Below are 12,601 nucleotides of genomic sequence, written 5' to 3' on the forward strand. Positions count from 1 at the left end.
GTGTGTGTGTGTGTGTGTGTGTGTGTGTGTGTGTGTGTGTGTGTGTGTGTGTGTGTGTGTGTGTGTGTGTGTGTGTGTGTGTGTGAGTGAGTGTGGTCCTTTGAAGCAGTGTGTATACCTTTGGAAGCTCGTCCTCTTATTCATGTTTGCTGTGCGGTGAGAGGAGATTAGTTGGCGGAGCAGTGGGAGGGACAGTGAAGGAATGGAGGGCAAGGATGCAGCACACACACACACGCACACACACACACACACACACACACACACACACACACACACACACACACACCTGCTTCTACACTGGCATATCTTGTTTCCTTCAAGCCGAATAAAGATGTTTTGTGTCAATAAAGACCCATGGTATAAATGAGAGACAGCTATGTCCCATGATCAGGTATCACAGTTTACAGGTACTGGTGCGTCACCTGAGCTCCTTTACTTGCTGTACATTGTACAGTTGGCATGTGTTGTTATACTAAGGTTGCTGCTACTTCAGTCCGTCTGTGTATCTGTTGACATGTTTGTCAGTCAGTGGTCAGCCAATCAGTCACTCAATTTGTCTTTATGTCAGTCTGTCTGTTTGTGTGTCTGTCTGTTAGTATGTCATTATTTACCTGTCTAGCTTTCTATCTACCTTCCTATTTACAAATATATTTAGATACAAATGAGTATACTCCCTGGATTCGCATAAACGAAAGGACGTATTCAAAAAGATCTCCAAATTGAAACATACCTTCATTGGTCTCCGGATATTTTTTCGTTTTATTTTTTTAATGTTTTTGTTTTTGAACGACAACTTTTGGCAAAAGCCGTGGCGTCTTTGTATGGCTCACTAACGAGCGCTTCCTGAAAACAAACGCCGGCACACGCGGGGCCGGGCCGCCACCTGAGAGCGGCAGTGTGAGACAAAGCAACGCAAAATCCCGTTGTGTCGCCTGCCGGCAGCGGCGCCACCCTCCTCGGTGCACCTGAGGAGCGGCCGTAACTCTCGCGCGATGAAAGGATTTGTATGTATGCGCCGAGTCGGGCCGAGAGCCGAGTTAGAGATGACGGTGAATGCATGAGCCGGCGAGGAAGGCTTTCACGGCACGGCTCGAGAATGCAGGAAAAAGGACGCCGAGGGACGTGTTGGCGGGTGTTGGATCGCGGCGCGGGTATGGGACGCGGAGAGTAGGGGAGGCAGGTGAGTCGCCCGAGGCAAAAAAAGGTGCAGAGTCAAAGAGAACCGCTTTCCTTTATGGCGCAGCGAGGGAACCGAACAAATAAACCAGCGGGGCTCCAGCGGGGGAATGTACTTTACCTGCAAACCCTTGTCAAAACGTCGACGTGTGTATGCATGTATTGACACACACACAGGGACGGGCGGGCGACGATGGCTGCTACGCTGTGCTGTATGGTTCATATTTACGGGCGTGTGGGGGGAACAAGAAGTTTTGTCAGTTTATTAATCAGAGTATTGTGAGCTGTTTAATAATTTATATATCTCTTTATAGATTTATATATCTATCTCTCAATCCAAGAGTTCATCTATCTAATTATCTATATAATGGCATATAATTGATAGAACAAATATCAACACATGTGGGGAATAGGCATTAGATTTACCTGGTTATATAAATAATAGCACTGCCATCACAGCATCACCGGCACATCTCCCGTCACATTGCCAGAACTCAGCCACCTTCTTCCATCATATCTCAGTGCCTCCACCTCCTCCTCCTCCTCCTCTTCCTCCTCCTTCTCATCCTCCCAGCACATCTTCCAGCCGTGTCCTCTAGGTGGCGTGGTGCGAATTACTCAGTCACGGAAAGCCAATACCAAGCAGGCTGTGTGTGTGTGTGTGTGTGTGTGTGTGTGTGTGTTCCCCCCGCGCGTCATTAATCTCTTAACCATATTATCTTGAGCGATTACTCTGCCTCGATAAAGGAAATCAGCCACGGGGGTGTAAAGCAATAAAAGTTATGGCCTGTCTTAAAGGACGAAAATTCTGAAGAGGGAAAAAAAAGCCCAGGAGCGAACAATACAATAAGGTCGCGCGTTAGGCTTTGGCGGCGGCACTTTCGATCTTATTGCGTGTGTCCCTTAAGTGTGGGCTTCTGGAGGCATGCATGAGGGTTTATATCTGTGTGTGTGTGTGTGTGTGTGTGTGTGTGTGTGTGTGTGTGTGCGCGCGCGCGCTTGTTGCCGGGGGTTCGACGCGCCTAGCTGACCGCATACTAATGATCGCATTATACAGGGGACAACACAAAGCCTTCGTGCACAGGCATACCCTGCCCCCTGCTACCCCCCACCCTGTTATCTACACCCAACACAGCCATGCACCACCACCACCACCACCGTCAGCCACTATCAACCATCTCCTGCCATCCACAAATTTCATATTCACGCTCCCTTCCCCGCCCTGCCTTGCCGCTCTCCTTGCCCCTGCTACTTCCTAACCCTAACCCTGTGCACCATCACCATCACTACAAACTACCACAAAAATCTGTCATCCTTCAATTTCATATTTACTACCCCTGCCCTGCCATCTTCCCAGCCCCTGATACTTCCTAACCCACCATCACTACCTAACCTCTTCTAACCACCATGTTTTACCATTACCACCACCACTACCAACTGTCTCCTGGCACCCCTCCAAAGCATACATGACCCCTGCTCCAGCCTGTCACACTCTCCCTCCCCTCCCGTCTCCTCCACCCTGTTATCTATACCCACCACACCGCACAAATACCACCACCACCACTACTATCCCCTGTCATCCCTCCATAACATAAATGACCTCTGCCCTGCCTTGCCATGCCACCCACCCCTATCAGCCATCCCCATTGATACCTGGTAATAGGCTACTTATGAGTGCCTCAGCCGCCATACACACCTCAATGAATAGCCGGAGGTATCGTATGGTGCTCATCCCTCTAACTTTGCTCATCGGCAATGTCTCTTGACTTTACAACGCCAACTATCTCCTGCACAACCCTCCGCCGTGGCAAGGTGCTTTATCACTGCTGCCCCCGCCACCCCCGGCCCATTAACCTGTCTGGGGGTGGACGCTTCCGAGGCGGACATTAAGGGCCGCCGGTGTGCCATGTATCGCCTTCGCCTCTGCCTCCGCCTCGCTCCAGTCGTGATGGGGAGGCGATAGTGTCCAGGAGCACGACCCGCCGCCGCCCTGGCTCACGCGAACGGCGATCGTATGATAACGTGGGTAATACTGGTGAATGGAAAAACAGTAGGAAATAAAACGAGAGCAACAATTACAGTGACATAAAATTCCTGATAGTAAATATATATAACAACTATTCTGTTATTATTTTTATTATTATTATTATTATTATTATTATTATTATTATCGTCATCATCATCATCATCGTTATTATAATCATTATATTATAATTACTATTATTATTATTATCATAATCATCATCATTGATGTAATAAAAATAGTCGTAGTAGTAGTAGTAGTAGTAGTAGTAGTAGTAGTAGTAATAGTAGTAGTAATAATAATAATAATAATAATAATAATAATAATAATAATAATAATAATAATAATAATAATAATAATAATAATAATAATAATAATAATAATAATAATAATAATAATAATAATAATAATAATAATAATAATAATAATAATAATAATAATCCCGTAATGAACACCACTGAGTGCCAGGGATCGAACCCTGGCCTTCTGAGTAGAAGTCTGGGCAGCATCTCATCGGCATACTCATCGGTGGCGCAGTCGGTATGTTGCCCAGACTTCTACTCAGATGGCCCGAGTTCGATCCACGGCACTCAGTGGTGTTCATTACTAGATTTTTTCACTGTGTTATTGCAGATTCTCTACGTATAATAATAATAATAATAATAACAATAATAATAATAATAATAATAATAATAATAATAATTATAATAATTATAATAATAATAATTATAATAATAATAATAACCATAATAGTAGTAGTAGTAGTAGTAGTAGCAGTAGTAGTAGTAGTAGTAGTAGTAGTAGTAGTAGTAATAATAATAATAATAATAATAATAATAATAATAATAATAATAATAATAATAATAATAATAATAATAATAATAATAATAATAATAATAATAATAATAATAATAATAATAATAATAATAATAATAATAATAATAATAATAATAATAATAATAATATAATAATAATAAAAATAATAATAATAATAATAATAATAATAATAATAATAATAATAATAATAATAATAATAATAATAATAATAATAATAATAATAATAATAATAATAATAATAATAATAATAATAATAATAATAATAATAATAATAATAATAATAATAATAATAATAATAATAATAATAATAATAATAAAAAGAAGAAGAAGAAGAAGAAAAAGAAGAAGAAAAAGAAGAAGAAAAGTTATAATAATGATTAGTATAATTATTATTATTATTATTATTATTATTATTATTATTATTATTGTTATTATTATTATTAATATTATTATTATCATTATTTTCATTATTATTACTCTCATCATCACATTAAGTAGAATCCTTGCTTATGCCAGACAAACTCATTAAGAAGGAGGAGGCGGAGGAGGAAGAGGAAATATATTTTTTTTTGTTGATCATTACACTTTAATGAGTAAATGAGTGAAAGTAGCTTTGGCAAAAGACGAGCAGGGAAAAAACGACGAGGGGTTCTAAAAAGCGGAGCGGAGGAATGCGCTGAAAGAGACTGCGTAAAAGACCCAAAAAGAACGGAAACAAGATCAAAAGCTGAAGGTGAAAAAAGGGGAATACCAATAAAGCCGATAGGCTGATTTTCCGTTAAACATTTACGAACGAAAGGCAAGGAAAAAAATAAGAAATGCGATGATGACAAAGAAAGAAGGCAAAGAAGAAGAACAGAAAGGGAGGAGGAAAGAAACTTAAGTGACAGGAACACTTTACAATTACGCCAATATTTTTCATTTACAAGGAAAACACAGAGAAGAACATAAAACACGATAATTACAAGAAAATATAAAAAAGAGATGGAGGGAAAAAAGAGTAAAGGAAGAAAGAGACAAACGACGGGAACAGTAATGAAAACACCGATAATTATTTTACATATACAAACAGAAAACAAGAAAAGAACGAAACGTGAATATAAGAAAGAAAAAAAGCACAGAAATGAAGGAAAGAAATGTGGAGAGGAGAAAGGAGGTAGCACAAACGACAGGAATTTTTTTGTACGCGAGTAAGTGACTGATTGATTGGGGCGTTCTATCATGGCGCCCCCGCAACTCCCTCACCATATGGCACCGGCAGTGTGACATTTACTATCGAAACCCAAAGAAAAATAACTTGAAACTCGAAGATAACGGTGAATGCCACGAAAGAAAGAGAGAAACAGGGCAGGAAGAGTAAGAGAAATTGAGCAGGAAAAGAGGAGGAAAAAATATAAGCTATACCGGATACTATCTGCGCCAACGAAAACCAGAGAAAGAAAGCTTGAAACTCGGTGATAACAAGGAGTGCCACGAAAGAAAGAGAGAAACAGGGCAGGAAGAGTAAGATAAATGGAGCAGGAAGAGAGGAAGAAAAAAAACTATGCTATTGGACATTCATCAGTACCAACGAATTCCAACGAAAAAGAACACGAAACACCATAGTAATTAATAACAAAAAATGCCACTAAAAGGAAAGGGGAGAGAGAGAGAGAGAGAGAGAGAGAGAGAGAGAGAGAGAGAGAGAGAGAGAGAGAGAGAGAGAGAGAGAGAGAGAGAGAGAGAGAGAGAGAGAGAGAGAGAGAGAGAGAGAGAGAGAGAGAGAAAAAAAATACAGAAGGAAGAGAGGAGGAAGAAAAACCAAGCTTGTGGATATCCTATCAGCGCTAAGGAAAAAATACGAAAAAAAAATAAAACACGTTAATAACAAATAATGCTACTAAAGAAAAACAGAAAGAGAGCAGGAAGAGAAGGAAAAATAGAGTCGGAAGAGAGGAAGGAAAAATTAAGCTTCTGCACCACTCTGTCTGCGCCAATCAATTACCCATCATTCGATCACTCCTCCGGATCCACAGGTAACCAACCGCCTGGCTACCGGTAACCATGGAGCAGCCGCTAATAATTTATTGCCTTTGAGCCTTTCACTGACCGGCCGCTCGATGCCCGCCAATACGAGAAATGCAATTACGACATAAAGGTACATAAAGGAGATTAGCAGGAAGGCATTGTTTGGTCTTAAAAATGTAACGTGTGTGTGTGTGTGTGTGTGTGTGTGTGTGTGTGTGTGTGTGTGTGTGTGTGTGTGTGTGTGTGTGTGTGTGTGTGTGTGTGTGTGTGTGTGTGTGTGTGTCCCGATGGCAAGGGTTAGCGATTCCGGCGGTAACATAATAGTAGTAAATGCCGAGGTTGATTAACAAAACCAGAAAGCGGTGAGTTTTCTGGTACAGTGCGCAGAATAAGTTCCTTTCTTTTTTTTCTGTTTTTTTAGTCACTTTTACCTAACCTGCATCTCCCGTCTTTTCTAACACATCACTCACAGAAAAAAAAATGTCCTTGCATTTTTAACCGTCTTCCTTTCCTTCCGTCTTTCTACTACATCCTCCTCCTCCTCCTCCTTCTACTCTTTCTCTTCCTGTTCTCCTCCTCTTCCACCTCCTCCTCTTCCTCCTCCTTTACACATACTATTTCTATCAAAGCAAAGAAGACAAGTTCGATGCTAGTGGGGAAGATGAAGCCAACAATCACTTATATCACCATTTCCAGCACCTTCAAAACGCGCTATTTGTATATATATATATATATATATATATATATATATATATATATATATATATATATATATATATATATATATATATATATATGTGTGAGTCTACCGATTGGACGGAATGTTTATGTGGACCTTATAGGCTGTCGAGGCCCCTTTATCGGCTCGGCTCGGGACTGTGATCATAATAGGGCATTCAATACTGTCACATCGTAGGCCTACATTGTCAGGCTGGCCGGCCGACGCTCGGTTCTTGACCCTATATACATCAGAAAGGGAGGGAAAAAAAATTGTAGACGGAAGCGTTTCATATTACAACCCTCCCCCCCCCCACACACACACACGGATTTTTTTTTTCTCTTCAAAAAATGAACGTAGAAAAATTAAAACAACAAAGCAGAGAGAAAAAAAATATCATCAACCATAGATTCGAGTCTCTTTGACCAATGACTTGGAGAGGAAAAAAAAAAAAAAAGTGAACAGAAAACGGGCAGCGGTCGATAGGAAGGCTGGTAAGGTGGAGGGATGGGTGACGTCCAATACGAGGCACGGATGAGTCAATAGGAAGAATGACTGTCTATCAACAGAAGCGGCGGGTGACAGGAAACAGGGGATGGAGGAGTTAGAGAAGGAGGAGGAGGAGGAGGAGGAGGAGGAGGAGGGAGAAGAAGAGAAGGAGAAGGAGGAGAAAGTAGAAGAAAGACGGAAGGAAGGAAGGAAGGAAGGAGGGACAGTAAGGTAAGGGTTGGATGGGTAAAAAGTGCGCGGACAATGGATTTTTTTGTGAGTGATGTGCCGGAGTGAGGCGGGTGACGGGCGGCGGGAGGTGTGTGGCTGGCAATAATGGGCAATTAGTCTGAGTCTTGGCGTGGCGGGCGTCTTTTGTCTCCCCACTGGTCGATATTTCCCCCTCATTGTCCCCGAATGCTGGGGAACCAAACAGCTCCTCTCGTGCCAAGTGGCCCCCGCAGCGCCAGTCACCCGCAGCACCTCCACACGCGGAACGGGAAGTGGTGCCATCGTCATCACCACAGTCAACACCACCGTCATCACCACAGTCAACACCACCGTCAGCACCTCCACGACATCCACCACCTCTTTATATAACCACTACTTTCGTCATCTGCAACAAAAGAGCCGGAAGGGAAGCGATTCTACTGTCATCACCATCAACATCACTATTTTCATCACCACCATAGTCATCCACGGTCATCCACAGCAGAGCCAAAAGCGGAAGGGGAATTGACACAACCATCATCACCACCATCTCCATTGTCATCACCACCACAAACACCACCATCACACTCCTTTAAGTACATACACCATCATCATCACCACAACAACCATCACAACCACCACGTCAGTACATACACAGGATCTACAGAGTTCTCTTTCCCCTCTATGGATAGGCTGTATATACTCTGTCAATAAACTAGTAAATCCAAAAACCCATCACCACTACCATAATCACCGCCATCATCACCACCATTACGACCAGAAGTGTTTCCTCTCACCCACTTCCCCTTTCCCCGTCAACCCACTCCTCTCCTCCTTCCCCTCCCATTGTCGTTGTTTTATTGGTGTAGTGAGGATGACAGGGTGATGGTGATGGTGATGCTATATAGTCACGAGGATGGTGAAAGACTACTATTGATGGCGAAGGGAAGGCGTGGTGATGTGAATAGTGGTGATGAGTGATAGCTCGGAAAGTGACATGAAGATAAAAGTTGAGTGAGTGTTGGTGATGATATATAGCCGTAGCAGTTATGGTAATGGTGACTAAAGTATTAATAGTGTTGATGGTGAGGGTGGTAACTTTAAAGGTAGAGAGAAGGTACACTATGGCAATGGTAGGCGTTAGTGATGATACCGATGATGCGGGTGTTAATAGTGAAAATAAAGAGGGTAGACTAGCTGGAGTTATTTTAGTGATGATGGTGCTGATTATCATATAGTGGAGGCGGCGAAGGCAGTATTTAGATAGCAATGGGAGTTATGGTGACGGTGTTCGTAGTGCAAGTTAAGAGGGTTGTGTAGCAATTATGACAACGATGGTGGCGGTGCTAAGTGTGGTAGTATTGGCAGCTGGGGGAAGGAAAGACATAAAAGAGATGGTGATGATGATGGTAGCGTTTAGCATGGCAGTGGAGGGGATCTAGAAGGAGGAGGAGGAGGAGGCAGCACTTCATCCCCTTTCATCCATATACTTTCGCCGCAGCAAAGTTAACGTTCCTTAAAAACCTTTACCCAGTACAGAGTTCCCGCCTGAACACTCTTCCGCCGCTCTAATTTATCGAAGTTTATAGAAAAATGCGCTTATAAAATTCCTTGGATTAGCCAGGGAACTCCTTAGATTTTTCTTCCCCTTGTTGCTGCAGGTCCCATGTGACGCCCGGAGACCCACGCCTTTCCCTACCCTTCCTCGCCCCACTCGGTCCCATTCGGCCCCACCCCATCTCCTTCCACTCCAGCCCACCCTGTCCCATCCCCTTCCACTCCAGCCCACCCTATCCCATCCCCTTCCACTCCAGCCCACCCTATCCCATCCCCTTCCACTCCAGCCCACCCTATCCCATCCCCTTCCACTCCAGCCCACCCTATCCCATCCCCTTCCACTCCAGCCCACCCTATCCCATCCCCTTCCACTCCAGCCCACCCTATCCCATCTCCTTCCACTTCAGTCCATTCTCCCACACCTCAGGCCACTCTACCTCACTAAGCCTCTCCTCATCCAACCCTATTCCATTATCCTAACCCCATATATGCAGTCTTTCAAACCTACCACCTATCCTGCTCCTCCCTACCCCATCTCACCCCACTCGAACCCTACCCACCATACCTCAGTTCACCCAACCTCACCCCACCCCATTCCATTTCAGAGCACCATACCTAACCCAAACCCCATATATGCGCTCCTTCACTCTTACATCATCCCACCTGCTCCTCCCTACCTCACTCTACCATAACCCCACCCCACCTCATCATTCCCCCCTCTTCCCAAATTGCCCAGTAGTGACCCACCCCCCGCCAGGCCCCGTGTGGTTCCATCAAAGCAGGTGTAGCGAAGGGGAACAAGTCTGGAGCACACAGCCAACCCACCAGAGCCAATACGTCCCTTATTTAGAACACACGCTTACGGTAATTATGTGAAGTCACTCTGCCAGACGAGCATATACTGTAAACTTAGGTAATTTATGTTGATTATCATTTTTATACAGATTCTTGCATTTACGCAGCCATAGAATATTACAGTTAATTGAGAAATATGAAGGTAAACAAATTAACACAACTCACGCACACATACGTACCCACATGCGGACAAAGACATTCAGAGGTGGAGGAGCAGTTAAAAGACGGATCCGTGCGTGTAACAACTACCAGGACACACAGAACACATAGCAGCGGCGGGTCGATCCTCCCAAGAGCACCATTCATATGAGTGTCACTTTATCAGCCTGAAGGGGTTAACTTCCTCTTCCCACTCCTCCTACGCCTTCTCTCATCCTCTTCCTCCCCTCCTATTACTCATACTTTTCCTCATCTTTATATTCATCATTCTCCTCCTGGTATTAATAAGTATCTTCCTCCTCCTCCTCCTCCTCCTGCTCCTCCTCCTCCTCCTCCCCCTCCTCCTTTCTCTCCTAGCCCACATAATACTTCGCCTCTATCAATGCATCATTCTCCATTTTCCTTCCTCTCCTCCTCCTCCTCCACCTCCTCCGCGGACCCCAGTACCCCAGTTTGGACAACACTGGTCTAGCATGTAACTCTGAATGTAACTCTGTGATTCTAATATTACCTTCAGGACAATTTACTCATAGATAGAAAGGTTTTAAGAAATGTGAGAAATGTAAGAAATGCAAGTCCAGACAGTGAACTCAAGGCCCGGGTCTGAGGTTTGTCACAGGCTTTTATGAGAAATCTTGCCCGAACAGCCCTTGAACAGGAGACTTGGAGTGAAGAACCGCTGCTGGCTGGACGGAGAAACTGCCAGGTTGAGGAAGGGGATCCTTGGGGATGAGGGGAAGCCACCGTAGGGGAAGGGTAACCCGACGATAGGGGAGTTACGCCGGGGGGGAAGGATGGGGAAGAGGAAGGATGAGGATGGGGAGGCCGACGATAGGGGAGTTACGCCGGGGGGGGGAGGATGGGGAAGGGGAAGGATGAGGATGGGGAGGCCGACGATAAGGGAGTTACGCCGGGGGGGAAGGATGGGGAGGGGGAAGGATGAGGATCTGGAGGCCGACGATAGGGGAGTTACGCCGGGGGGGAAGGATGGGGAGGGGGAAGGATGGGGAGGGGGAGGGGGAGGGGTGGCTTTCTCAGCTGGAACAGGCTCACTATCGCAAGTTTTTTCGATGTCTGAGTTATGAACTTCCTCAACTGGCGCGGGTCCGATATCGTAGCTCATGCCATCATCAGTATCGTATATATATATATATATACTTTGTCTTCAGCGTTATCGTCACGAGTTTGATTTGGTAACCCGCCTCGTAGTCTGAGTCGTTATCTTCCTCTACAGGCACGTGTTTGATTTGGTAACCCGCCTCGTAGTCTGAGTCGTAGTCTTCCTCTAGAGGCACGAGCTCGTTTTCGTGGTCCGTCTTGTAGTCTGAGTCGTAGTCTTCCTCTACAGGCACGGGCTCGTTTTTGTAGTCCGTCACATCGTCAGTATCAAAGTCTTCTTGGAAGGGAACGAGCGCAGTTCCAGGCTTCATGTCCTCCCGTGCATGACAGACCTGATTAAAGACGACGAGTTTGTTTCGTTTCTGAACTTCGTCTTGTTCGTGACAAACTTGATTGAAGACGACGAGTTTGTTTCGTTTCTGAACTTCGTCTTGTTCGTGACAAACTTGATTGAAGACGACGAGTTTGTTTCGTTTCTGAACTTCGTCTTGTTCGTGACAAACTTGATTGAAGACGACGAGTTCCTTTCGTTTCAGCACCTCGTCCTCTGCGTGGAAAACTTGATCGAGGACGGTGGGTGCAGTGTGGTGGCCCGGTGGGCAGGGCTTTTGTTATTGGGCCGGCCCAATGACAGTGCTTGACTATTGTGACTTTGGCCGCCATTTCCTTCCAGGGATAGGGAAAGTATAGAGCGCAGGCCGTTGTCATCTCTTCGTGAAAAGGGCAATGCTTTGAGCAGGTCGTAGTTGCGTTGCCGTGCCAAATACAGTTGCCTGCGCAGGCCGCTGTTCTTCTGTTGTAGCGTCAGCGCGCGTTGGTCCTGTTTCCGCTGTGTCCGTTCCTTGGCCAGCCCCGCCCTGTGCAGGACGGCGACCTCAACACGGGCCACGCGGAGGATGTTGGTCAGGTGCGCGTTTTGCCTGCGCAGGTCCTGGATGGCCTGCTCTTTCGCTCTCTCTCGTTCTCAATCACTTTCCCACTTTTAAAATTTACCAGAGCTTTAACTGACTCGCCAAGGATGCGCCACTACGTAGTTCTCGCCCTCCTGTTCCGGGCTCTTACCGTGATGGTAGCGTTGGAGACCACAGGCCTGGGCCCCGCGGCGCTGAACGCCGACGCGCTGCGCGATGCCTCGCCAGGGGAGGGAGGACCCCCGGCGGGGAATAGCGCGGCCGACAAGACACGGTTGCTTTCCCTCGTCAGCAGCCGCGTCCAGGGCGACGCTGGGCCGCGGACCCGGAGTCGGGCTCTGCACGAGGCACTCAGCAGCCTCCTGCGGGATAAGGACAGATATCGGGAGGCCCTCTCGGGAGAGCAGTTCGAGGTGCTGCTGCTGCAATACCCGGAGCCTGCTCTTCAGTGCACTGAGGGCCTCCCGATATCTGTCCTTATCCCGCAGGAGGCTGCTGAGTGCCTCGTGCAGAGCCCGACTCCGGGTCCGCGGCCCAGCG

This window comes from Eriocheir sinensis, chromosome 1, assembly GCF_024679095.1.
Source record: "Eriocheir sinensis breed Jianghai 21 chromosome 1, ASM2467909v1, whole genome shotgun sequence".
NCBI classification, from domain to species: Eukaryota; Metazoa; Arthropoda; class Malacostraca; order Decapoda; family Varunidae; genus Eriocheir; species Eriocheir sinensis.